Below are 27541 nucleotides of genomic sequence, written 5' to 3'. Positions count from 1 at the left end.
AGCCAGACCACCTGGACTGCAATACATATACTCCTGTTGCAGTATTGATTGACAGAATCTGTATGCATTCAGTCACCAACTGAGTTCATTGCAGATATTTTACTAGAAACTATTGATCATGCCCTGAATATAGTCACACTGGGCCAAGTGCAACACCTTACCTCCATTAGCAGCTCTCTACTCGCTACAAAGTTATCTTCTTCAATGTTTGAAAGGTCTTCAAATGTTGTCTTACTGCTCCTAGTCAAGAGAATGAGACAAATTACTCTTGACAGAATAGAGTCAAGATAACAAACAGCTGATACGGAATCTGACAAATAAGCAAGTAATACAGAGAGTGAACGGCAGTGAAGCATTTTTACAATAAGTATAGTTATTTTAACCCAATTGTTCAGAAATGTTTTGGCAATCTCTGGGGCAGGTAGAACTTGAACCCTGATTGTTGAAACCCAGGGATGGGGATACTGCCATTGTGCTGCAAAAGCTCTTGAGTGCAGTCGTTTTGGTGAATCTCATTGCAGCAAGAGAGATTTCATTCCCAAGCTGCCTACAAAAACACAACCATGATCAAATGGTCTGAGGCACACGAACATAAACTACAGGTGTGCACTTCAAAGTGTTATAGAGTGCTTTCTTGGGAGATTAAAATAATTGTTGTCTTTGTATTTTAGCATCCCACACAAACCTCCGGCTTATATCACCCCATCACAGCATATCCACAGGAAACTGTGTTACGTTACATCCAACAGCAGATCAGTTTTGGAACACGATAGTTAAATATTTCAAGTTGCCAAACAGTTTTCTTTTTCCAATTAAACAAATTAACTCTTCGCTCCTTTGTGAAAGGATGAAAGATTCTGCCAATTAACCAATTGTTAGGATTGCACTGTAGTGCCTCTGGTAATCCTGTTAATGCACCGAGCGTGTGAAGATCACTTGTGCAAGTAAACCTGGAGGTCAAACCTGCAATTTCCTACCTCATACTTATTAAATAAAAATTACATGGCTCTTTCTGAACAATGACTTACTTTGACACGGCTGCCCAAGTCTTCTTCAAATTGAACACACTATTTGATTGCAATGCAGTGGTAATAGCATGCACTGACGAGAAATTCTGCAAAATCCTACATTCCTGTCAGAGAAAAAAAGCCGTGAGTTCTGTGGAAAAAGCAGTGACTCCCCATTACCCAACACCTCAGACTTTTTAAAAAGGTTCTATCAGAAAAATGTTAGCTGAGAAAATAACAGCATTAACAAACAAACTTTTTGAGGGAAAGAATTCCATGATTCTTGGCAACTCAAACCTTGATATTCGTTTTGTATCCCTCTGAGACAACCTCTTCAGTTCCCTTGCTGCCAGCCTGTGACTGGTTAGATATGATTACTGACACCAAAGGAGAGCTTAAAATGAGTAGGATTGAGACATGGACATCTGAGTGGTAGAAGTCGCGAAGGTAGGGGGTGGAGGCGGGGTAATCATCTTTGTTATATCCATCACATTTAGCTCATAAATGAATGATAGGTTGTATTATCTGACAGAATAGGAGGGCAGGACCAGTCACGTGAGATACTCATTCGAGGGAAAACAGACAAATCAGGAAATTGGGTCTACTTTTATGAATCACTACGTTATTGATACTGAGTTAACTAATCTTACCTAGATTAGCAGCTGAATGTCCTTCATCTGTTTCCACCACCCCCCCAACCTGTTGGAGGTAGGGAGAAAACTGGATCAAATCAAACCTCCCAAATGTGTACTTTGGGGTGTGGTGGAGATGAGGAGGAAGCCTGCGAGTGTTTGTTATCAGGTCTCAAAGCCAATTCTGCTTGGGGAGGAAGGCCAGGGAGGGGCAGGGTGATCACACCATTTGGGATTTCTTTAGAGGTGCGTCAATTGGCATAATCATAAGAGCCTTATCTGATTAAGGCCAGCAGGTAGGTTCTCCAGCCCATAGTCTTCCGGCTTCAGGGAAATAAAGCTGCTGCAGTAAAATGGAAGTAATGGAGGGCACTTCAACATGGAAGCCACTCCTTGTCAACTATTGTAAAAACTCAAAATCAGAACTAGAAAAGTCAGCCAAGTGATCAAAGTAAGGTGGTGATTCCTCTTCAGAATAGCCTTTGATAACACCAGTGTATATGTCAGCAACTCCTTCATCCATGTCTACTACTGGGAGTCAGCCTACATTCGGTTGAACTGCTCCATGTTGTGAAACTGGAGACAGACTTTCAAATCCCCATCAAGGTCCCATTAATGCCTCAAGACTCTTAACGAGTCAAAACTGATGCAGGCAGTGTTGCCAAGACCCAAACCAGACTTCTCTAAATTAGCTGGCAACAGAATTATTGTGAACTTTCATTCCAAACCTTACGAATGAATGAATATTTTGTTGTCACGTGTATACGGGAAAATACATTGAAAGTACAATTTTGTTGCAAAATCCAGTGCAATTTTGGATTATAAAATCAGTAAGAATCAATTACTTCCTTTACTTAATTAGTTAATTACTCGGTTCCTATCCTGATCCTTTCCAAATGTACGAGTGGGCATGCCACATGTTGGCGACAAGTACAAACCTGGTATCAGATCTGACAGCCCTTCCTCACTCTTTTCCCGATTGCTGACTAACATGCTGAGACAAATTCCTTTGGCAAACACATAGGAAACAGACAACCAGGCAAGTTACTGAAGTGCCGTCATGTAGGCATACAGAATGCAGAACATTGGGAATAAAATGTACACTGTTTCATAAACTGATTACGGCTTGGAAGGGAGGCAAATAACACTATGTAATGCCCAATAACTAACTTCGTTTTTGAAGGGCCAGTAAAAATCTGAAATCAGTTTGCCTTTTTTATCCACATAAATATTTTTGATTAGAAAAAAATACATTAATATTTCAATGCAACTGTAAACTGAGGCAAGAGCTATTAGCAGCCAGCACTACAGAAATTATGAATGCTAGGATTTTCCATGAAGCATTCAACTCTTATTCAGAAAAGTATTCTGCTCACCAATTCAAGAGGCTTTCAAACCTTGGACATATCAACACATAGTGTTAATGGCTTGCTCTCTTCCACCATGGTTGTTTCATGCACTGTGGACTTTAACATGTCACAAAGGCTAAAAACCAATAAAGAATAGTGTACCTGGGCAACATCAATCCATTTCTCAATGATTTTAGCCGTCTGCCATGGTTTCAACTGTTGGCGTCTTAATATGGTGCTGGTGACACATTTTGTAACATTATTGAACTGTGTCATGGTGGCCTGGACGGTTGATACCAGATGCTGTTTTTCTTCCTTCCCTCGTTGAGACCAGATGGACCCTAAACATTGGCTGGGCACAAGTTTCCGAAAAAGATCCTGATCAAAAATAAAAAGGAAACAAAGGTTAAAGGTGTCAGTCGTGCCATGTTTTAAGCAATGAACGACAAACAAGATTTGTCCATCCATGGGTACATTCGTCCTGCTAGTTTGCAATTGTACATTAAAACTGCATGCTATATTGTCAACGACTGGCTAGAAAATACTCACATTGATGCACAAGGGCACATTGGCTATTCAGACAGATCAAAACCCTCGAATTTTCAGTCATCTGCTTCCTATTTGTAGGTTAGATTTAAAATCACTGGTTATCTCCACCCAACTCCGACTGTTGGCTCCACGCACACCATCAATGCATGGCTCTGCTGGCAATAGTCACTGCTACAGATGCTCAGCCCTGGTGGCCCACAGGCTAGACAGGCTGGGCATCAGTATAGCGGCCCTGCATCATGTCTACTTCTCGCACCAAGGCAGGTTGACAGAACACAATGGCAGCCTGGCCCTCTGTTGGTTCAACAGGCCTCAATGTCAACACTTCACCACTGTTGGTTTCATGCTGAACACAAATATTGCCAAACGTCCAAGCTTGTCAACTGGTCATTCAGATTACATTGTGTCCTTCTGTCTCCCTCTTCAAGATGAGCAACTCCCATCAACAATTATGCTCCGACAGTGAAAGTTAACACAACCGGCAAATAGCTCCTTCGGATCCCCGTAAACTCATTCAGAATGGAGAAATTTGTCAGTTTCGTCACTTTCAAAGCCAGAGTTGGCTGTGACAGGCTGCAGTAGAAAGGAGTGCTCAGAAACCATCGAGAGGGAAACTGTTGCATGTTTATGCAAGCATGGTGGGCTCTCACTTTTAACAGTCTGATCACGTCACAATGATGTCAGCGATCATTTCCGGCAAGGAATAGCTTAGGCTAACCCTGCTGCCTCGACAGTAAACTACATAATAAAACTCCTGCTGTTTAACATTTCAGCCCCCTGGCTCTGCATGGTAAAGAAAAAAACTAGCAATGAGGATCAAAAAAACCGCTTTAATATTCACCAGGTAAAACCACTGATTTGACAAAGACTCACAACCCTCACTGCAGATCTCGATGGTTCAACAAAAGAAAAGCAGCTACATTCCTCAACAGACACCCAGCTAGGTTGCTTCCCACCAAAAATGGCTGTTGTCATCAATATGTCACATGATTAGACTCTAAGTGCCAGTCGGTGTATACATACACATATGCAACAGAGACTGCAGTCAAAACAGACAGTTACCTTTGGAACTCTGTGCAGAAAAGCAGCTGCCCCTTAACAAACTGAGATAACAAAGTGTGGAGCTGGAGGAACACAGCAGGCCAAGCAGCATCTTCGGAGCAACTGTGCTCACCCAGCTCTGCACTTTGTTATCTCGGGTTCTTCTGCATCTGCAGTTCCCATTATCTCTTATCCCATAACCAAAACCTACTTTTGACAAACTGGTCACTTCCAGATGAGATTGCTGCACCCCTGTTCTGAACATGAACATATGCTTAGGATTTTTGAGACCTAGAGGACTACTTACATTCTAGAGTCACACCCAATGCTGTCATACAGACCACTAAACTTTCACTTCAAGCCTAAGCCTATGACCAGACTTTGACATAACTCAAATTTTGATTCAGCAACCAAGAGTCTCATTTTGTAGAGGTAGGCATCAAGCCACCTTGGAGACTAGACTGGAATACCCCGTGGCTGATCCCACTCCAGAAGATTCTGGGAAAACAACAAAATTGCCATCCTGGATACTACAAACAAAATCAGTGGACTCTTGAAGAAACAGTGACTGTTATGATGAAACAATTAAACTTTTACCCTGAAATACTATTCATTTTGTAAAGTTTCAACACTAAGTTACAAAGGATTTTCAGTGCTCTCTCGGGTCACTTATTTCACATGGCGTTCATTCAAAACAAATGACAAGTGCTGAAGTTTTAGTTGGCAGGTATTTCAAGCGAGATACTGAAGTCACACGTCAAACAACACATTTTAACATCTTGGAAGACTGCATTTTGAAGGGAATTCAGTTATAATGACTGGTGGAGCAGTAATAGCATTAAACAATACAGAGAGATTCAGATGCCGACTGCTGACTGAAACATCTTATTCAGAATGACTGGCCGCCAGACTCCTGTTTACTCACAGCATCCATAAAAGTCAGCTGCTCTGCAATGAAGCGTGATGGGTAGGACAGGAGCTTTTCGTCAACTTGTTCGATGGTTTGGTCGTGTTCTTCTCCCACATAGAATCTGACTCTTCTACGGTAGCCTTCTGTGCAAGTGAAGATAGACATGTATTTTGTGCCCAAAGTTCACATTGCTCTAAAATATCTCACGAACTTGTGACTAGAAATTGTGCATTGGTTTCCAATAGTTATCTAATATTCATACTTCTAAATCTAGATTTGGTGAAAGTAATATGATATTGCACTGAAATCCTCTTGTTGGGAGCATCTCAATTGCAAAAGAACTTGTATTTAATGACAGATTCCCATCCCTATTTCTGGCTTTAGGAAATATTCTGAATCACAATCTATTGTTTCACAATAACTTGCAAAATTATTACGTCAGATTATAAAATAAAATGTCATTGACGAAAACATTTCAAAAGGAAATTGTCCAGAAAGTCGCATTACATGCTGCTGGGTCTTATCGGACCATATGAGAGTATCAATTCTATGCAGAATTTGGTCTTGTACATCATGCAATTAGTACAGGGGTAAGCACTCAGCAATAATTTTAATTCACTTCGTTTATCCAAAAATTTGCAAGTAATTTTGAAGCTTGTCAAAGGAAACCAAAATGAACTAAATCCTGAGACAGAGGGGCAAGCCGCACACAAACTTGTAGGGAGGCACCCTGAATTAAAACCACATTTTTGCAACATAATTGTAAATCTTACTAAACATCTCTTTCTCCGCTGTTTCCTCCGCCAAAAACCGACTCAGGAGTTTCTGGGCCCGATGTTCAGCATCTGACCCTGGCACTGTCTGGTTCAAGTAGGAAAGTACCTTCCGGAGACAAGAGTAAGTTGGAACTTGACGAAAGTCTTCGGCAGACTCCTCCAGCCAGATTTCGAGAATTTCAGGAATAGCACTGGAAATAAAGTCAGAGTTAACAACTGTTCATCGGGGAAGCAAAACATGTGGGGGAGAAAAAGCTTCTAATTCTACAAATGTCAATGCAATAGATTAAAGTTGGAATATGGGGTCATCGTGCTCACACAGGAGATGAGCTGCCATCTTGAACTGCTGCAGTGCACATGGCAATGGTGATCCTGCTGTGCCATCAGAGGGGGGCTGTGTGGCACTTTGACCCAATGATGAAGAAATGACTGTCCAAGTTAGAATTACGCTGGCCATGGATGGAAACTGCAAGTTGGCCATGTTTCCAAGTTTTCTTCTTTGTAGATTGCACAGGTAAGCTTAAGGCTCACGTATAAAGTGATTTCACATGTGTCTGAGGTTACTTATTACACCAGCAGGACCTCTTCGTGTTTAGAGTTTACTAGTAAAGAGAAAGTGAGCTTTAACAAAAAATCTTCTTTATAAAAGTCAAATGGGACAAATCAGATGAACAAAGAAAAACACAAGGATAATGATGATTTGTTTGCGTTTGTTCTGGGAGTTGCATTGCCAGTACTTGGATACCTCGGTAACATGGATAAATTGGGTCTAGTTGCAGGTGAATAATGAAATACTCCAACATAGTCAGCTTTCAATTCACTTATTTTAACTGTCTGGCTAATACTGAGAGGCCACGTAGCATTATTTCACAGGTAAATCAATGGTTACTTTTTTGCAACAAGACATCAGCTGCACAGAGAAGTCATCACATCACTGAAATCGAACCCTTTGCACAGAAAAACTCCCCAGGGCACTTCACAGCAGATTAACCAGACAAAAACCGACAAAGGAGGAGATATTCAAACAGGTGACTAAATATTTGGTCATAGTGACTTTTCATGAGTTTCTTAAAGGCGAGAGATGGTGATGTCTAGAAGAAGGAACTATATATCTGCAGGAAGTAGCACTAACGGTGGTGGGCTGATGAAAAAAATCAAGTAGTACACAGCACACTGGACGTGGCAGAACAGAAAAGTTCCAGGCAAAGTTTGGGACCTAAAATAATTCCAGACTAAAGCAAAATAAGAACATGAAAGGATGTGAACACAAGAATTGAAAGTTTTTTCGAAAAAAAATCTAAAGTTCAGACATTGGTCAACCAAGAGACAACGTGGGCCAGCAAACATCAGAATGATGAGTCTTGTTGTGAATTAGGAGATGGACTGAGTTGCAGCTATGGTCTATAATGCAGTAGGTAGGAGAAAACTTTGACTTTCCAAAGACTCCAAAAAGTAAACATTTGTTTGATTAGCATCGCCAATTTACATGGAACATTTTACGCTGAAAGTGCTGTTCTAGTTTTTAATTTGGAATTTCTTTATCTGCAGCCCTACACTGAAACCGATGATCACCTATTTGAGCCCGTTCATAATAGATCATGACAGCACAGAAATTACATGGTGTGAAACATTACACACAGACATTGGGGCTTGATTCAGACTTCACCAGCTCCATTCCTGTTAAACAGTGGTTGGTGTAGGAAGTGCTAGGCAGCCACAGTGCCATATGCAGCAATAGCCTCTTGTTGTTTGAGAAAGATATACGACTTAGAAATAGTTCACACTGGAGGGGCTATTTTGACTTCATCTGCTTTCAGATCAGTTGGCATAGGTTGTACTCTTTTGCAATGATTCAAAAACACAGCTGGCCCATACTGGTAAGGTGCTGTATGATATTAACTAGTGAACATGGCAAATTTTGAAATGAAGTGACTCATTTTGGAAATGTCAAGAGATTGTTTTTCAGTGAGGTCAGAAGAATCATGAAAAGCTTGATAAAAGGTGAAGTTTTTAATCAGCTTTTTACAAAATGGAGAAAAGCATACTGTGCATTTCAGATTTTCGAGTCTCAACAGCTGAAACCATGGCTGGTAACAACAGGACAAACATAATCTGGGATAGGCAAAAAAGTGAAACTGGACAGGAAAAAAGAGAAACGTCCGAAGCGGACACAAGGAAATTGCAGAGATGGAGGGACAAGGCTGTGGAAATGTTATTTGTTATGTTACCTCTCGGAAACAGTGACTAACTGAAACACACTGGAAACATGACCTAAGGAAGTTGCCTGGGCTCATTTGGTCCTGAATCATTCAGAAATGCCTAGGTCACATTACAAACACTCGAACAGTAACCCTCCAAAAATATATATAAAGAAAAATCAATTCAAAAGATCACAAAACCAAAAAATTCCATTTCCTACTGAAAGCCTTCATGGCTGGGAAATAAGTTGCTGAGCTAAAGAGCCTCTACCCTGCTGACAATATGGTAGAACTTAATTAGTACTGTGCTGAGTCCAAAATTTGACCCAAAACACTTTTCTGTCGTCCCACTAGAATTAAAGTCTCTGTTTCCAATAGATTCATTAACAAGTTACTACATCCCCACCGAGTAATCTGAAACCTTTAATCAGCTGCAGTGTACAACATCATTTCATTTAATTACTCATTATCAGCCTTCCACCATCTAAAAGGATCATTTCCTAAAGCGAGCACAACATAATCTTAGATTCCAATGGCACTGGAGAGAAGTGTATTCTTAAAGTATTAGAGCGTTCCAGAATTGAAATAATTATGTACGGGTGCACTTTTGTCTTTCTTTTCAATTCTGGCCACTTGCGCATCTGAGATTAATTGTTTCACCGATGACAACTTCACTGGATAGATTCCTGCCTCTTCTGCCCTCACTCAAGATGTTCCTTTAAAACCATGCTTTTACTCAACCCCTCAATATCTGTGTTTTCTTCAATGTCAAACTGACAGGTTGTAAGCTACTATTCTGTAGAAAAAGAACTCAACCCAAAAAACTTGAATTTAAAAGGAGATTAACATACCAAAAAACATACCAAACCAGCACATTACTTTCATGAGGATTACACTGTCCTCAATCGGGGATCAGGATAATTTAGGTTCCTTTATACACTTCATCCCTATATGTCTCTTGAGACATTGGCACAGGAATATTGTGAAATTAATCAGGACCAATTTGGTATCCACAATTAGCTGTGTTCATCCAGACATGAATAGCTAGGTGTTGGAGAAAAATGTCCGGATAACCACCAAGCCCTATGGCTTAGATTTCTAAAACTTTGTTTCATTTACCCAAAAAGACAACTGGGTGGGTTAGAGTGAATAGCAATGCACAAGGCATCCCAACTGTGTTCTGAGTTAGTAGGTACTGCTGATGCTGCAGTCTGAGATAACAAGGTGTGGAGCTGGATGAACACAGCAGGCTAGCAGACTAGGGGCTCAGGAAAGCTGGCATTTCAGGTCTGGACCGATCTTCAGAAAATTTCTGGTGGAGGGCCCAGACCCGAAACATCAGTTTTTCTGCTCCTCTGATGCTGCCTGGCCAACTGTGTCCTATTTGTTTGATTAACGAGAGGGATTTTTCCTTTGCTGCATTTTTCATAAATTGTTTGAGCTTTATTTCGAACTTCAGTGCAGCCCAGTTGTGAACGCTTGCTATTGCATCTGAAGTAAAAATATTCCATGAAAATCCTCACTCCCTCAAATTGACCATTTTTCTCAATGCAATACTGCAAAAATTTGCCTTTGTATTTGCTCACAAGTAATTTTTCTGTGCTTGGCCCTTCAGGCATTGGCTTTCTTGATTGTAAAAACGACAAACAATATCAACTCAAGAAAACAAAATAAATGAGTAAGCAAACCATGTACAAAAGAAAATAAATCACTGTATATATAAAGGTAAGAATCTCAAACTTTAAAGTCCCCAAGTCCAGTCCAGCACTCAAATCTATTGGATAAATGTTCTTTTGTCTTAATCAAAAAGCACAGAGTTTAATCGAATGGCCAGACAAAGAAGAATAATCCCATCTTTAACCCCATGCAGCCAAAGTGTCATGCAGGGCAGCATGGTGGCTCAGCGGTTAGCACTGCCACCTCACAGCTCCAGGGTCCCGGGTTTGATTCCAGCCTTGGGTGACTGTCTGTGAGGAGTTTGCACATTCTCCCCATGTCTGAGTGAGTTTCCTCCAAGTGATCCAGTTTCCTCCCACAGTCCAAAGATGTGCAGGCTGGGCGGATCAGCCGTGTGCTAAATTGCCCTTCGTGTTCGGGGAATGGGTCTGAGTGGGATGCTTCAAGGGACAGTGTGGACCTGTTGGGCCGAAGGGCCTGTTTACACATTGTAGGTAATCTAATCTTATTCAGAGCAGTAAAACAACCTCAGCAATCTGGTACAGCTCAAAAATAACTAGAATTCCAGCTAGAGATGCATTTGTGCGATGCTTTCTACAGTCAAATATCTTTGAAAGCACTTAGTTTACAAACTTCAAACATGAAAAATCATTTCACAAGATCATTTGGATTTCATAGATTCAGGAAGTATTAATTCAAGATCGATTATGTGCAAAATGTACAACAGCAGCACGGAGTGGGAGGTCTACCAAAGTCAGGACACCACAAACAAACCACTTGCCAAGTATCTGACTGCTCTAGATAGCGGTATCATTCGGTTTCAACTATTCACAGGAAGTTTGCAGGATAACTTCTAATAAAGTGGTGTGAAGAGGAAAACCATTCCTGCAACAATGCATCATTATCACAAACTAGACTAATGACAATCTGAGATAAACAACCCCAAAAGCGTGATCATGTAGGACAAACAATTCCAAAAGACAAAGAATTTTGGATGATTTACACTGAAAAATATAAACAAGCCAATCTCTGGGAATAATGCAATCATTGGACATGCAAGACAAGCAGCTTCTTTAATGCAAAAACAGAGTTAACATTTTGGGTCCAGCGACCCTCCCTCAGAACTGGAAGGGTCACCCGGACCTGAAACATTAACTCCATTCTTACCTTCACAGATGTTGCCAGAAATGCTGAGCTTTTCCAACAACTTTGTTTTTGTCCCTGAATTGCAGTGTCCGTGATTCTTTCAGTTATTATTTAGCTTCTTGAATGTGATTGTTATGGGTTGGAGTGCCGTTTGCCATCCTGTTCTGGGTGCCTCATATCTTCATGACAAAGGCTCTACATTATTTTACAGGTCTTTCTGGCTCTCCAGCAATTCTTCTCACATTCTTAAATTTCACATTGAAAATACAATTTCACTACATGTCAAATCAAACTTACATTTTCATTAGTGTTTCCTTTTCTGCAGGACTGAAATTATATTCTTCTAGAAAGCTTGATCTGTTGAAGTCTATGCTTCTGCAATTGATCATAAACCACAAAAGAAAAAGCAAATTAAAATGGTGTTTGGGTCTACAATTGCTTGCCAGCCGTAAAATAAGAAATGAAGTCTCAAAATTCAGCATCCTAAGCCGTGATCAGCTAACTTTATGAAACAAGGTCACACTCTAAATGTAAAACTGCATAAAATAGTGAATACCTTCTTTAAATTTCCTCAGGAAGTTTACCAGAAATGCCCTTGAGGGCCAAAGCAGCTCACCAGCAGTGGTGGCGGCTGGTGGTAACAGGGGAAAGGAGCAGGTGCAAGGAGTGAAGCCACTTCTTCAATAGCTTACATTTGCTACTAGTCCAGAAATTTCAGTCTGAGATAAACTCAACACCTTCACACGCAACTGCTGCTTGTGCTTTGTATTGCTTGTTCCTCAGAATTAGGGAGAGAATATGCAAAGAACTCAGAAGCTGTTTCTTCATCGATGTGCCATGATCTGGAATGATATCCGAGTTTTTGTTTCTGTGGTATGTCTTACAGAGTCATACAGCATGGAAACATCTCTGCCTTCATGAAGAGATTTCTGATAATTCAACCTATGGCCACCAGCTCTCCAGCCATTCCCTTTACACACTACTGTATTGCAAATGAAGCATAACATGGTCACATTTTGGATCAAACTCACTTCTTGACTGTCGCTCCCTTCTCCGGTGAACTTAAATTCTGAATTTCATCAGAATTCGGACAGTGTTTGGACTCAACACTTTCACAGCTGCAATTGAACATCAAGAACAATTTAAAACACCTCAAGCAAACCCTTTCATCTTCAGTTAAATCCATTAAAATACCCATGAAAATTGAAGATTCAGAATGACAAGCCTCCATCAGATGGTTTTATTAAACAGGTTACACACCAGATGGTGAAGATTTCTGAGTCAGCATAAAATGTTAGCCCATATGCTCCCCAAGTATTCTTGCTTGAGACTGGGATTACAGTTCCTGTGATGCTGTCCCGCCAATAAGATGAATCTAGTTGCTGGATTTATCCACACACTTTTGAACATAAACATAGTACATGTTGTAATCCTCCAGTCCTCTGATACCACCCCCTGTATTCAAACAGGATGAGGTTGTTGTGCAAAGTGCCACTGCAGCCTCAAGCTATTTTTTTTCTTTCTCAGTATCCTCAGTTGTCTACAATTCACTTCCTTCTGAGTTACCAACACCAGGGACAACCAGCCGTTCTAATCAAAGCAGAAATTGCTGTAAAAGCTCAGTGGCTCAAATTACTCAAAAATATTAACTCTGCCTTCTCGCCACAGATGCTGCCAGGCCTGCTTAGCTTTTCCAGCAATTTCCATTTTCGTTTCAGTTTTCCAGCATCTGCAGTTGTTTAATGTTCACATTTCTAAAATGCTGTCCAACCTCAGCTCATCCTTGTCTCAACTATTTACTTTTCATCGTGAATTGGGCATCAACTTCTTCTGAATAGTATCGCAGCCAGGCCCTTACCTCTGTGAAGATTAAACAGTGATTTATGACCATTAGCCCCACTTTCGCTACCCTTTCACTGCTCACAATGGAGGATGACATTCGGATTCCCTTTTAACATTAGCTGCCAGCATCATTTAGTTCAACACTTCCCTTCTGAACTACTTATAATTAACTCGGTACACATTGGGGTCATCAATAATCCTCATCATTTGTACCATTTGCCACTCTCTCCTGCTTGTGGGAATATTCTGACACTGTCACTAAACAACCTCCTTCTGTAAGACAGACTGCTGTTTCATTGCAGTTTTCCCTGAACTTGTGTTCAACCTTACTTGCTGCAAACGCCTTCTTGCTCCTTTTGAAGTTGGACCTCCTCCAAATCAAAATTATTCTGGATTGTTCCTTCCTCTTTTCTGTAGCCAAAATAAATATCTTATGATATGGTGCTTCCTGAAATGATCCATGTCTGATATTCGATATATAGTGTGTGTGTGTGCGCACAATAATTATAGAAGTGGTAGTGCAGGTTGAAGATATCATCAGGATTCTGAACTTTAAAAATTGGAGCATTGTATGAAAAACAAATATGTTCTGACAAATCATTATAAAAAAAACTCCTGATATGCCCTCAACTCTGGTATTTACCAACCACACTTCAGGAAGGGATTTGACAGGGTGCACAAAACAGTCACAAAAAATATTACCAGAGATGACAAACTAGACAGCCCTGTGGAGAGGCTGAAGAAGCTCGGGCTGCTCTTGGAGAAGACTAAGAAGTGATTTTAAAAGTGTTCAAAATTATAAGGGATTTGGTTGGAATGGATAAGAACAATCGGTTCCTTGTGACAGAAGGCTTAAGAAGAAAAGGACACTGATTTAAGATGATCAGCAAAAAGAACCAATGGTGACAAGGATTTTTTTTTTAAATAGCATCATTAGAAACTGGAAAGCTCTGCCTCATTGTGTGGTGGATGCAGCTTCAATTGAGGTCTTCAAAAGTGAGCTACAATTTTCGAAAGGAGAGGTTTCGCAGTATTACACAGTAAAAGGACTTCGGAGTGAACGTAGGCAAGTCCCTCTTTGAGAGCTGGTACAAACATTATTAAATCATTGTCTCTGGGCTATTACCATTCGATGGCTATACAACATTGCACAAACTGCTAGCTCCCCAGCTATATCCTACCGCTTTGTCATATTCTGAATAATGATTCATTTTGTCATGCATGCAATTAAACTTACTCAGCAATTATTTCGCTGGATCCTGAAGAAACACAACTTCCACTTTCCTCACCATTTGCACTGTCAACATTTCCAGAACTGCAATTGATCAAAGAGGACAAATTAAGTCATTTAGAACAGGCAAACTCGTCCAGAATTAAATCCAACCCAATTCAACAACAAAAAATCACAGCCTTGAGAGATGGATTGTTTTGACTTCCACAGGATGCCCACAGGCCTTCATATTGAGGCACTGCTGGGGTGTGGGTTGGAAGAGACAGAGCAGGGCAATAAGGAGAGAAAACCAATTCTTCAGTATTTCACCCTTGTTGAAAGCCGTTTCTGGGCCATGCAAGAACTTGATACTGAAAGACAAGCAAAATTTAATCTACCATTGAAAAGCTTTGAAAGCTTTATGCTAATTCAACATTATTCCATCTCTCAAAATAAGCCAAACATTGCAGAAGCAGTGAAGCAGTTGCTTCATGTGATTGCTTTTGTCTGGATTGGTGCTCACTGCACTGCCAATTGGGGTATCTTCCTGAGGCAACCCTGACATAATCCTACAGCAAATCCCAACAGTTTCCTTTCACAGTATTAGATCCTAAATACCATACAACAGGTTTAATCTGTCGTCACATCAAATTTACTTGTCAATTACTCCTTCAGTTTCTGACAAACTTAGGTTTCCACCCACCACACAGTGTGACATGTCAATATTTTCACAGCTGCAACTGGTCACAAAACACCAAATAAATCATTTTACTTGTGCATATGATCACATTTTTAATTTCTGGCACTCTTATCAACATTGGGATTTGTGGCTGTGAGGGGGAGCCAGTGGGTAGATGAGGTGTAAAGATGTCAAATAAAGAACCTCTGCACTGGGACAGACAACAAACATCCCAAAAGAGAGGATTTAAGTTTAACTTCCTCATATCTGAAAAAGAAACTCAAGCTCTTCACAGACTATTGACAATTCAACCCTCACAAGCACAGCTTGTAACTCAAAGTTTGATTCAGAGCACTGATGTAGGAATTTGTCTTTGCTCAAATTCACTGAAGCTTAAGGTCAGATTAGTCACCATTGGCTGTTTTGCTGAAAAAAAAATCATTTTTCTATCCTGCTCCTTTCACAGTTCTGAGTTTCGTTAAAGATCTGGACAGAATAAGGTCAGGATTAAATCAAGGTCTCTGACTTGTGAAAGTGCCTGACTCCATGAATACACATGGCAAATGACCAAATTAGATAATTCAAAATGCAAATTATTCAATGGCAATATTGTATGGGAGAAATACCAAGGCTCGGACATGGGGAGCAGGTCACATTCTTAATTGAAGACATATTTCTTCAAATGTTACGGACATTTGGAGGACACTTCAATGAACTTGGAAGAAGTTTGTAGGGAGGGTGCAGCTGAGCTGGAAGGAGGAACACAGAGAAGTGCTGAGGTGGGGTAGAGGAGATTAACTCATTTCTTTAGCAATTTTACCAGAGCCACATTGTCCAGAAATATAACCTCAATATTGATCTGAGAACAATTTCCCATCTAAGTGTTTTGGATGCTTCAATGGTGATGCTATTATTTCAGACAACTGTCTCTGTTATAAATTTTCGAGGGAGGCAGCCCAGCAGACACTTTAATGTGACTGCTATAGTCTGGAGTGGCACTCATTACATTGCAACAAAAATTTTGAAGAAATCAATGGTTCTCCATCATTCCCTTTTCACACTGCTGCATTCCAAATGAAGCAGAATTAAAACATATCAAAATTATTTCCGATCAACCTTGCTTCCTCATGGTTACACAGATGCCTGGCAAACTTTGATTCCTACCCACCCGACAATCTATACGGCCAAAATATCTGCAGCTGTCAGTGCACATGAAGCACAAATTAAGAAAAGGATTTGCATCTACAACTGACTTGTAAACATTGAAAATAAATGCTGAATCCCAAAATGCTCAGTATTTCAAGTCCCCATTAGGTCAAAGTCCACATGAATGACTACACTAGATGGTTTGCTTTCCAAATTTTCAGAGAAAATATGTAGGACACTCCAGTTACATCGGCTGGTGCATTTGAGGGGAGGTGGGAGGTTTCGCAGTTTAGCATTGTTGCAAGTTAGACCACCAAGGTCTGGATGTTGAGGGCCAATCAAATTTTCACTGAACATTTTAAAATGTTTTCTATGGATCAAAGGCTGAAATGTGTCATTGATTTAATTACTGGCAATGGCCTCGGAGGGAATAAAGCTGTTTCTTTAATGTGATTTTTATCGTCTCGAATGGTGACATAATCTTTCAAGAGCTACTATATTCACAGCAATTTCTTTTCATGGTATGTATTATGAATGAAGCACAGAAGGATGAAACTTACTTTGAAATGTCTGCAGTCGCTTTTGGTGAACTTGGTTCTTCATCTTTCTCAGAGTTTGGGCTGTCAAAGGTTTTAGACCTGCAATTCATTAAGACCATAAGACCATAAGACAGAGGAGCAGAAATTAGGCCATTTGGCCCATTGAGTCAGTTCTGCCATTCAGTCAGGATGATAAGTTCCTCAATACCATTCTTCTGCTTTCTCCCCATAACCCTTAATCCCCTTGATAATCTGTCTCAGTTTTAAATGTACTCAATGACCTGGCCCCTACAGCCTTCTGTGGCAGTGAATTTCACAGATTCAACACTCTCTGGCTGAAGAAGTTTCTCCAAATCTCCAATTGAAAAGATCTCCTCTTTATTCTAAAAGTGGGCCCTCGGGTCCTAGTCTCTCCTACCAATGAAAGCATCTTCCCAACATCCACTCTGTCCAGGCCATTCAGTATTCTAAAAGTTTCAATTAGATCACCCCTCATCCATCTAATCTCCAATGAGTATAGTCTCAGAGTCCTCAAACGTTCCTCATATTTTAAGCTTTCCATTCCCTGGACCATTCTCATGAACCTCCTCTGAACCCGTTCCAGGGACAGTGCATACACAACCTCAGTGACAATCAGCATTAACAGTTGGGCTGAGAAGGATGCTGATCTGCCATCCCTTTCACTGGACCAGCAGCTGTCAAAACTGATCCAAACCGTCAACTGGTGAGTAACGCCGGCAGCAATCTCTGTATTGGTCACCGCTGGAATCGGCCAAGGCCTCCAGGTTTCAGATCCAGCAGAAGGCCTGCAGCATGAACCACAAACTTCCATCTAAAATTTCTTTTTACAACACTAAGAACAGAGCAAATATTAGAACAACAGCCAACTGTTTCTTTAATGTAAAAACAAACAAACTATGGACACCGGCAATCTGAAAGAAAGGCAGATGTTTCTGGAGAAACTCTACAGGTTTTGCAGCATCTGCAGACAGAAAACAGAGTTCAAGTGAAGCCAGGTGACACTTCTTCAGAGGTGTGAAGTTCTGAACAGGGGAACCTTAACTCAAAGCGCCCACTCTGCTTTCTCTCCACAGATGCTGCTAAGTTTCGGGAGATAGCCTCTATGTAATGCTCCTGAAAATGTCAGACCTCCAGCAGCTGCCCTTCATATTTTTGTATTCCGATTAAAGCATCATTTCCTCACATATTGGATCAATACTTACTTTCTGATCTCAGCAACTGTCTTTGGAGGAATTGGATTTTCAAGCTCCTCACAGCTCAGAATGTTATCATTGTTCCCGATGCTGAAATTAGTTGTGAAGAATGTCATTTTAAATAAATACTTGCACCCAGTAATTCTTAGCTCATCGGCAGTTTCCTTTGTATTCCTTGTACTCTGAATAAAGCAAAACCTTAACCACTTATTGTATTCAAACTTGCTCTTTCATGACAGATTTTAGAGTGCAAGGTTTCCCATCTACCTCGTAGTTTGCACTTTCAGGTGATCTGCAAATGGTCCTAAAAGTGTTGTCAAGTAAATTTGAGCAAACATCCACATCCACAAGAAAATTATCTCCATACACCTGAAAGACATTGAGTCGGCATTTTGTGCCATTGACAGCTAATTTTCTAACAACGGGTCAAGACGCAACTACAGAATATGGTCATTGGTCTCCCCGAAACCCCCAACGGTAGTTTGCAAGATAAGACCATGAGACTGGAGTGTGGAAGTAAAGAGAGAGAGAGAGAGAGGGAGAAGGATGCAACAAATCCATTTCTTCAACATTTTATATTTGTTGCAAAGTCTAAAAATATCTCAAACAAAGAGCTCCAGGCCCAAATATAGAAAGGCAACCAACTTTCCAGTGAAGAACTTCAGATAGCGTCTCTACATTCAGGGCTGAATGTCCCAAGTCAACTGGCCTTGGCCTGAGACATGAAATTCTTGGCAAAGTGGAGGGGAGTTCAGGAGGAAAGCTGAACTCTCTTCTGCACCATTATACTGTATTGTCAGAGGTGGGCAAAGTAGGTGGTTTAATGACTCACTGGGCATGAATCACGTCACCAGCTGACAGCCACTTGTGTCTGTCTGTCTCTCTGGTAAATATTAGAGTTCCTCAACTCCCGCAGTGGACATTGGCCTGCAAATCTCTTTTCTATAAGCTCGGCAATGACAATTGTAAAGATTGCAGCTCTGCCCCTATTTCGTCCTTTTGTCAACTGTTTTTATGAAAAAAGATCACCCTCCAGATTTAGTGTGTTCATGGACAGCAGCAGGTTTTTCTTCAAAACCTTCACAGGAGATTTGAAAGACACCACAGGCAGACTGAGGGTAGGGGATGAGGTAGGAACCTCAATTCTTCGACATGTGGTATCCTTAATTCAGAGCTCAGCTATCTAAATGTTTGGCGACAAATGAAGATCTGAATAGTGAATGGATGAGCAATTTTTTTCACTGAACACTTTTGGATCTTTTCTGTTATTACAGCTTTTCTTTTTAAACAAACAAAATCTGTGTAGATTTTTGATACAATCAAGCAACTTTGATAATGTGACTGCTGCTGTCTAGTGTTTGCTGCATTGCTGTGGGAGGAAGGCCCTCCACAGATCTTACAGGAAGTGCCAGCAGGTTTTTTAACATTGTTGTATTTTGGATGAAACTTAATTAAGTCACACATTAGACTAAAGCTTACTTTGTGTTCACTGAATCGATTACTGGAATCTCTTCTGCCTCTGAGGTGTCAAAGCTTCCATATCTGCAATTGGTCAGACTGCACAAACTAAGTGATTTTAAACAAGCTTGAATCTACAATTTGCATTCAGCCACTGAAAAACATCTGAAGGTTCGGGATTTCGGCATTTGAAGCCTTGATTACCGAGTTTGTTAAAACATTACACTGAAACTCCAATTTGGCATTTTACAGCATACCTGCCACATCCCATACAACAGAGAAGAGTAAAACATTCAATGTGGTTCTGTCTCATCTGATCGTAACTTCAAATCTACATTCCTGCCTATCTGAGTGACCTTTCACTCCCTTGCTCTCAACAAGTATCTATTTATCTTTCCATTTACAGTATTCCAGCGCTCTGCTTTTACCATCTTTTCAGGAAGAAAACTTAAAAGAATACCCACATTTTGAGATATTTAAAAAACCACTGTTTTAAGTTGACAACCACTGAATTTCAGACACTCGCCCTTCATTCTAGTCTCTTCTGTAAGAGGAAACACCGTCTGCATATCTACCCTGTACAAATGCTCAGGTTTTTTTCTTTCAATCACATTGCGCCTTCCGCCCTAAACACCGACTGATGCAAGCCTTGTCTGTACAAATTTTCCTTGTGAGGCAAGTCACTTAGGCTCGGTATTATTCTGGTAAACCTGTTCTGAACTGCCTCTCATATATTTAGTTCCATCCTTAAATAAGGCTGACCACCACAAAGAAAAACATTCAAGATATGGGCTCACCAGTGATCCCTAATTTTGTGTTTAAGTTCCTTCATGATAAAATGAAAACATTTATTTGCTTTCCTAATTACTTAATGTATCTGTACATAAGCAATTTGTGATTCATGCACGAGGATACCCAGAATCCACTGTATCTCAGAGCTATGCAATCTCCTTCAACAAAAAAAAACTGCTATGCTTCCTGCCAAAATGGACTTCAAATTTACCCATGTACAACTGTCTTTGTCAGATCTTTGACGACTTGCTCAACCTCTCTTTCTCTGCAGTATTCCAATGTCCTCTGAGGTTAATTTTTAATGCATTTTTGTCTCTTCAGCACATCTGTCAGCCATAAATTCATTCCTTCCTAAGTCATCGACTGTTCGTCAATACTTCGAAAACTTGGCCAGAAACAGATTATTAAAATTATATTGGAATTATGTGATCCGAACAATTTTGAGCTCCAGTTAATTCTCTGTCTCAAATAAACACCTAAGTAAATGAGAACACGCATGCAAAAAGGGATGAATTCCTTGGATCTAATTACAGAAGACCAAAATAACTGTAGCATCTAGTCAGCCTGTTTCTCCCTTTCACTATGGATATAGGAAAATCTTGAAATGTAGGATGTGTGTAAGGTGAATGGATACTATTAGCATCCATTGAATTATGATGATCTTTTAGCTGAATTCAAATGGTTGACTCAAACACGAATCTTAAACACAACATCTGTCCAATTAGTAAAATGGATTTGAACTTTCGAATGGCATGGAAGCCATTTTAGAACATAGAACATAGAACATAGAACAGTACAGCACAGAACAGGCCCTTCAGCCCACAATGTTGTGCCGACCATTGATCCTCATGGATGCACCCTCAAATTTCTGTGACCATATGCATGTCCAGCAGTCTCTTAAATGACCCCAATGACCTTGCTTCCACAACTGCTGCTGGCAACGCATTCCATGCTCTCACAACTCTCTGCGTAAAGAACCTGCCTCTGACATCCCCTCTATACTTTCCACCAACCAGCTTAAAACTATGACCCCTCGTGCTAGCCATTTCTGCCCTGGGAAATAGTCTCTGGCTATCGACTCTATCTATGCCTCTCATTATCTTGTATACCTCAATTAGGTCCCCTCTCCTCCTCCTTTTCTCCAATGAAAAGAGACCGAGCTCAGTCAACCTCTCTTCATAAGATAAGCCCTCCAGTCCAGGCAGCATCCTGGTAAACCTCCTCTGAACCCTCTCCAAAGCATCCACATCTTTCCTATAATAGGGCGCCCAGAACTGGACGCAGTATTCCAAGTGCGGCCTAACCAAAGTTTTATAGAGCTGCAACAAGATCTCACGACTCTTAAACTCAATCCCCCTGTTAATGAAAGCCAAAACACCATATGCTTTCTTAACAACCCTGTCCACTTGGGTGGCCATTTTAAGGGATCTATGTATCTGCACACCAAGATCCCTCTGTTCCTCCACGCTGCCAAGAATCCTATCCTTAATCCTGTACTCAGCTTTCAAATTCGACCTTCCAAAATGCATCACCTCGCATTTATCCAGGTTGAACTCCATCTGCCACCTCTCAGCCCATCTCTGCATCCTGTCAATGTCCCGCTGCAGCCTACAACAGCCCTCTACACTGTCAACGACACCTCCGACCTTTGTGTCGTCTGCAAACTTGCTGACCCATCCTTCAATTCCCTCGTCCAAGTCATTAATAAAAATTACAAACAGTAGAGGCCCAAGGCCCTGTGGAACCCCACTCACCACTGACTTCCAGGCAGAATATTTTCCTTCTACTACCACTCGCTGTCTTCTGTTGGCCAGCCAATTCTGTATCCAAGCAGCTAAGTTCCCCTGTATCCCATTCCTCCTGACCTTCTGAATGAGCCTTCCATGGGGAACCTTATCAAATGCCTTACTGAAGTCCATATACACCACATCCACAGCTTGACCCTCATCAACCTTACTAGTCACATCCTCAAAAAACTCGATAAGGTTTGTAAGGCATGACCTACCCCTCACAACTTTTTAAAACCTCGCAAGGATCTCCCTGCAAATGGAAACATTCACCAAAAGACAATAGACAAGTCAGTGATCTAAGCAGCCAATGTAATAAACAGTTACACTGTGAAAGGAGGAGATAGTAAATATAACAGATGATTGTCTTAACCAGAACGATCTCAGAGCTTAATGAGAACCAACATCCTCAAATTTCAACATCCACATTTTGCTGAGATTCCTTCGTTTTACAAATTTTTCGCTTGACCTTTAAAAGAATACCATCATCTAAGATGACTACAGGCACAATACAAAAGCAAATAAGAAAGTAATAACCTGCGAAGAATCTTTATGCACTATTGAACCTCTGAGAGATAATGTGAGACACATGAGTGAGCTGTCATGTTTAAAATTCGAGGGCAAGTATAGGTCATCTTTTTCTTTAAAACTCAAAAGCTTATTGCTGGAATTATTCTGCTGGAACATTTATTTACTTGGGCAAAGAAAGAGAATATTTTGGCCACAGGAAAAAAGAGAAACCCAAATTCCCTTTTGAAAGGACCAGCTGGATCATTTCTGCAATCCATTGGGTTCATGAAAGCCAGCTCATTAGCTTACTGCTTTGAAGAAAAATCTAATCACCTCTGGTTATTTGCTGATCTTCTCAAATTTTATAAGCATAGCACATTTGTGAAACTTTTCATCCCCGGGGTGTCCCTATAATGTCAGAGGCACATCAATTGAAGGTCAGCAGTGGTGAGAATCGCTTTGTCTCTGAACTGAGTTTTGATCAGTTACCCCAAAAAACCATTTGTGAATTGCATAAACTGTTAAATACTCACCGACATTCAGAAAACTAATGTATTAAAAAAAACTGAGGTGACAAGAGAAACCATCACTGATGTCATTTGAAAAATATGCAACCCATTATGGCAGAATTGCGGTACTCCTGCATATTTCAGTGGTAAACAGACATTCATTTGACCAACATTTCAGTTTTGCAAAAAGGCTCCTCATACTGCATTCAGCTTCCAAACTTTTATTGTTATGCCCAACACAGACTTACAGAAATTGATAGATTTTGTTCAATTAAAATAGCACTCTTCCATTCACTACATGCAGAAACTTAGACATCCCAAACATTGTTTCAGGAAGCTCCAAACTACATAAAAAGCATTGAAGGAAGTCAATGTTACATTTTATCCTTAATCTCAAGGTCTAGTCATTGTCCTAACACATTCACCGCACTTATTAAACTTTGTGTTGTACTGGGTCAAAATCACTTCATTATTGCGAAAAATTAATCAAAAATACTTTGCCACCTGTCTCTGTATTATGTTTTGTGAGTATGTTTTATTCACTTTTGTCCCAAACCACTAGCGGGGCGCTTAATCATGATTTGTGCCACCATTTGGGATCAAGGATATTGGAAGGGGATAGGGGCACAGAACAGGAGAACTGAAGGACTGCTTTGCCTTGTTGTAAACAAACAAGTTCATCACAGGATGTTGTCAAGGATTCCTGCAGGAAATAGGAGAGCCCAAAATAGTCACAAGTTCATCTTCGAGAAAAGAAAATCTAATGTAAATGTCGGGGAAGCAGAATGAACGTCACACACTGGATTTCCACATCTCTTTTCTTTTCATTTTGAAAATTAGAACATGTGTGTATTGCCCGTGAAATCATTCTGACTGCATTAATATGGCACAATATTTTGTGGGTCCTTTAAATCTCTTATGCATGCAAATCCACATTTAGCAAGAGATGACTGAATGCTGCAAGGCACCTGAAAATGTTTGCCAGTCTCCTTTCCTTCTACACTTCCCTTCTGAAGTACCTATATTTCACTCTGTACACATTGGGGTCATCAATAATCCTCATCATTTGTACCATGTGCCACTCTCTCCTGCTTGTGGGAACACTCTGAGATTGTCACTAAACAACCTCCTGCTGTAAGACAGACTGCTGTTTCATTGCAGTTTTGCCTAAACTTGTGTTGAAATTTACTTGCTGCAAACGCCTTCTTGCTCCTTTTGAAGTTGGACCTCCTCCAAATCAAAATTATTCTGGATTGTTCCTTCTTCTCTTCTGGAGCCAAAATAAATATCTTATGATATGGTGCTTCCTGAAATGATCCATGTCTGATATTTGATCGATAGTGTGTGTGTATGTGTGTGCACAATAATTATAGAAGTGGTAGTGCAGGTTGAAGATATCATCAGGATTCTGAACTTTAAAAATTGGAGCATTGTATGAAAAACAAATATGTTCTGACAAATCATTATAAAAAAAACTCCTGATATGCCCTCAACTCTGGTATTTACCAACCACACTTCAGGAAGGGATTTGACAGGGTGCACAAAACATTCCCAAAAAATATTACCAGAGATGACAAACTAGACAGCCCTGTGGAGAGCCTGAAGAAGCTCAGGCTGCTCTTGGAGAAAACTAAGAAGTGATTTTAAAAGTGTTCAAAATCATAAGGGATTTGGTTAGAATGGATAAGAACAATCGGTGCCTTGTGACAGAAGGCTTAAGGAGAAAAGGACACTGATTTGAGATGATCAGCAAAAAGAACCAATGGTGACAAGGAATTTTTTTTTTCAATAGCCTATTCAGGAACTGGAAAGCTCTGCCGAATAGTGTGGTGGATGCAGCTTCAATTGCGGTCTTCAAAAGTGAACTACAATTTTCGAAAGGAGAGGTTTCGCAGTATTACACAGTAAAAGGACTTAGGAGCGAACGTAGGCAAGTCCCTCTTTGAGAGCTGGTACAAACATCAAATCATTGTCTCTGGGCTATTACCATTTGATGGCTGTATAACATTGCACAAACTGCTAGCTCCCCAGCTATTTCCTACCGCTTTGTCATATTCTGAATAATGATTCACTTTGTCATGCATGCAATTAAACTGACTCAGCAATTATTTCGCTGGATCCTGAAGAAACACAACTTCCATTTTCCTCACCATTTGCACTGTCAACATTTCCAGAACTGCAATTGATCGAAGAGAACAAATTAAGTCATTTAGAACAGGCAAACACGTCCAGAATTAAATCCAACCCAATTCAACAACAAAAAATCACAGTGTTGAGAGAGGGGTCCTTTTGACTTCCACAGGATGCCCACAGGCCTTCATACTGAGGCAGTGCTGGGGTGTGGGTTGGAAGAGACAGAGCAGGGCAATAAGGAGAGAAAACCATTTCTTCAGTATTTCACCCTTGTTGAAAGCCGTTCCTGCGCTGTGCAAGAACTTGATACTGAAAGACAAGCAAATTTCAGTCTACCATTGAAAAGCTTTGAATGCTTTATGCTAATTCAACATTATTCCATCTCTTAAAATAAGCCAAACATTGCAGAAGCAGTGAAGCAGTTGCTTCATGTGATTGCTGTTGTCTGGATTGGTGCTCACTGCACTGCCAGTTGGGGTATCTTCCTGAGGCAACCCTGACATAATCCTACAGCAAATCCCAACAGTTCCCTTTCACAGTATTAGATCCCAAATACTGAACAACAGGTTTAATCTGTCATCACATCAAATTTACTTGTCAATTACTCCTTCAGTTTCTGACAAACTTAGGTTTCCACCCACTACACAGTGTGACATGTCAACATTTTCACAGCTGCAACTGGTCACAAAACACCAAATAAATCATTTTACTTGTGCACATGATCACATTTTTAATTTCTGGCACTCTTATCTTATTTTGGCTGTGAGGGGGAGCCAGTGGGTACATGAGGAGTAAAGAGGTCAAATAAAGAACCTCTACACTGGGACAGACAATAAACATCCCAAAAGAGAGGATTTAAGTTTAACTTCCTCATCTCTGGCAAAGAAACTCAAGCTCTTTACAGACTATTGACAATTCAACCCTCACAAGCACAGCTTGTAACTCATAGTTTGATTCGGAGCACTGATGTAGGAATTTGTCATTGCTCAAATTCACTGAAGCTTAAGGTCAGATTAGTCACCAGTGGCTGTTTTGCTGAAAAAAAATCATTTTTCTTTCCTGCTCTTTTAACAGTTCTGAGTTTCCTTAAAGACCTGGACAGAATAAACTCAGGATTAATTCCAGGTCTCTGCCTGACTCCATGGATACACATGGCAAATGGCCAACTTAGATCATTCAAAATGCAAATTATTCAATGGCAATATTGTATGGGAGAAATACCAAGGCTCGGACACGGGGAGCAGGTCACATTCTTAATTGATAACATATTTCTACAAATGTCACAGACGTTTGAAGGACACTTCAATGAACTTGGAGGAAGTTTGTGGGGAGGGTGCAGCTGAAGCAGGAAGGAGGAACACAGAGAAGTGCTGAGGTGGGGTAGAGGAGATTAACTCATTTCTTTAGCAATTTTACCAGAGCCACATTGTCCAGAAATATAACCTCAATATTGATCTGAGAACAATTTCCCATCTAAGTGTTTTGGATGCTTCAATGGTGATGCTATCATTTAAGGTAAATATCTCTACCATGAATTTTCTAGGAAAGCAGTCCAGCAGACACTTTAATGTGACTGCCATAGTCTGGAGTGGCATTCATGACATTGCACAAAAAGTTTTGAAATCAATGATACTCCATCATTCCCTTTTCACACTGCTGCATTCCAAATTGCAGAATTAAAACACATCAAAAGTACTTCTGATCAAACTTGCTTCCTCATGGTTACACAGATGCCTGGCAAACTTTGATTCCCACCCACCCGACAATCTCTCCGGCCAAAATATCTGCAGCTGCAAGTGCTCATGAAGCACAAATTAAGGAAAGGATTTGCATCTACAAATGACTTGTAAACATTGAAAATAAATTTTGAATCCCAAAATGCTCTGTATTTCAAGTCCTCATTTGGTCAAAGTCCAGATGAATGACTACACTAGATGGTTTGCTTTCCAAATTTTCAGAGAAAATATGTAGGACACTCCAGTTACATCGGCTTGTGCATTTGAGGGGAGGTGGGAGGTTTCGCAGTTTAGCATTGTTGCAAGTTAGACCACAAGGTCTGGATGTTGAGGGCCAATCAAATTTTCACTGAACATTTTTAAATGTTTTCTATCGATCAAAGGCTGAAATGTGTCATTGATTTAATTACTGGCAATGGCCTCGGAGGGATTAAAGCTGTTTCTTTAATGTGATTTTTATTGTCTCGAACGGCGATATAATCTTTCAAGAGCTACTATATTCACTGCAATTTCTTTTCATGGTATGTATTATGAATGAAGCACAGAAGGATGAAACTTACTTTGAAATTGTTGCTGTCTCTTTTGGTGAACTTGGTTCTTCATCTTTCTCAGAGTTTGGGCTGTCAAAGGTTTTAGACCTGCAATTATTTAAGACCACAAAACCGTAAGACATAGGTGCAGAAATTAGGCCATTCGGCCCA

The sequence above is a fragment of the Stegostoma tigrinum genome, chromosome 8, assembly GCF_030684315.1.
Source record: "Stegostoma tigrinum isolate sSteTig4 chromosome 8, sSteTig4.hap1, whole genome shotgun sequence".
Lineage (NCBI taxonomy): Eukaryota > Metazoa > Chordata > Chondrichthyes > Orectolobiformes > Stegostomatidae > Stegostoma > Stegostoma tigrinum.
The sequence above is the reverse complement of the archived record's forward strand: the minus strand, read 5'-3'. Positions refer to the sequence as shown.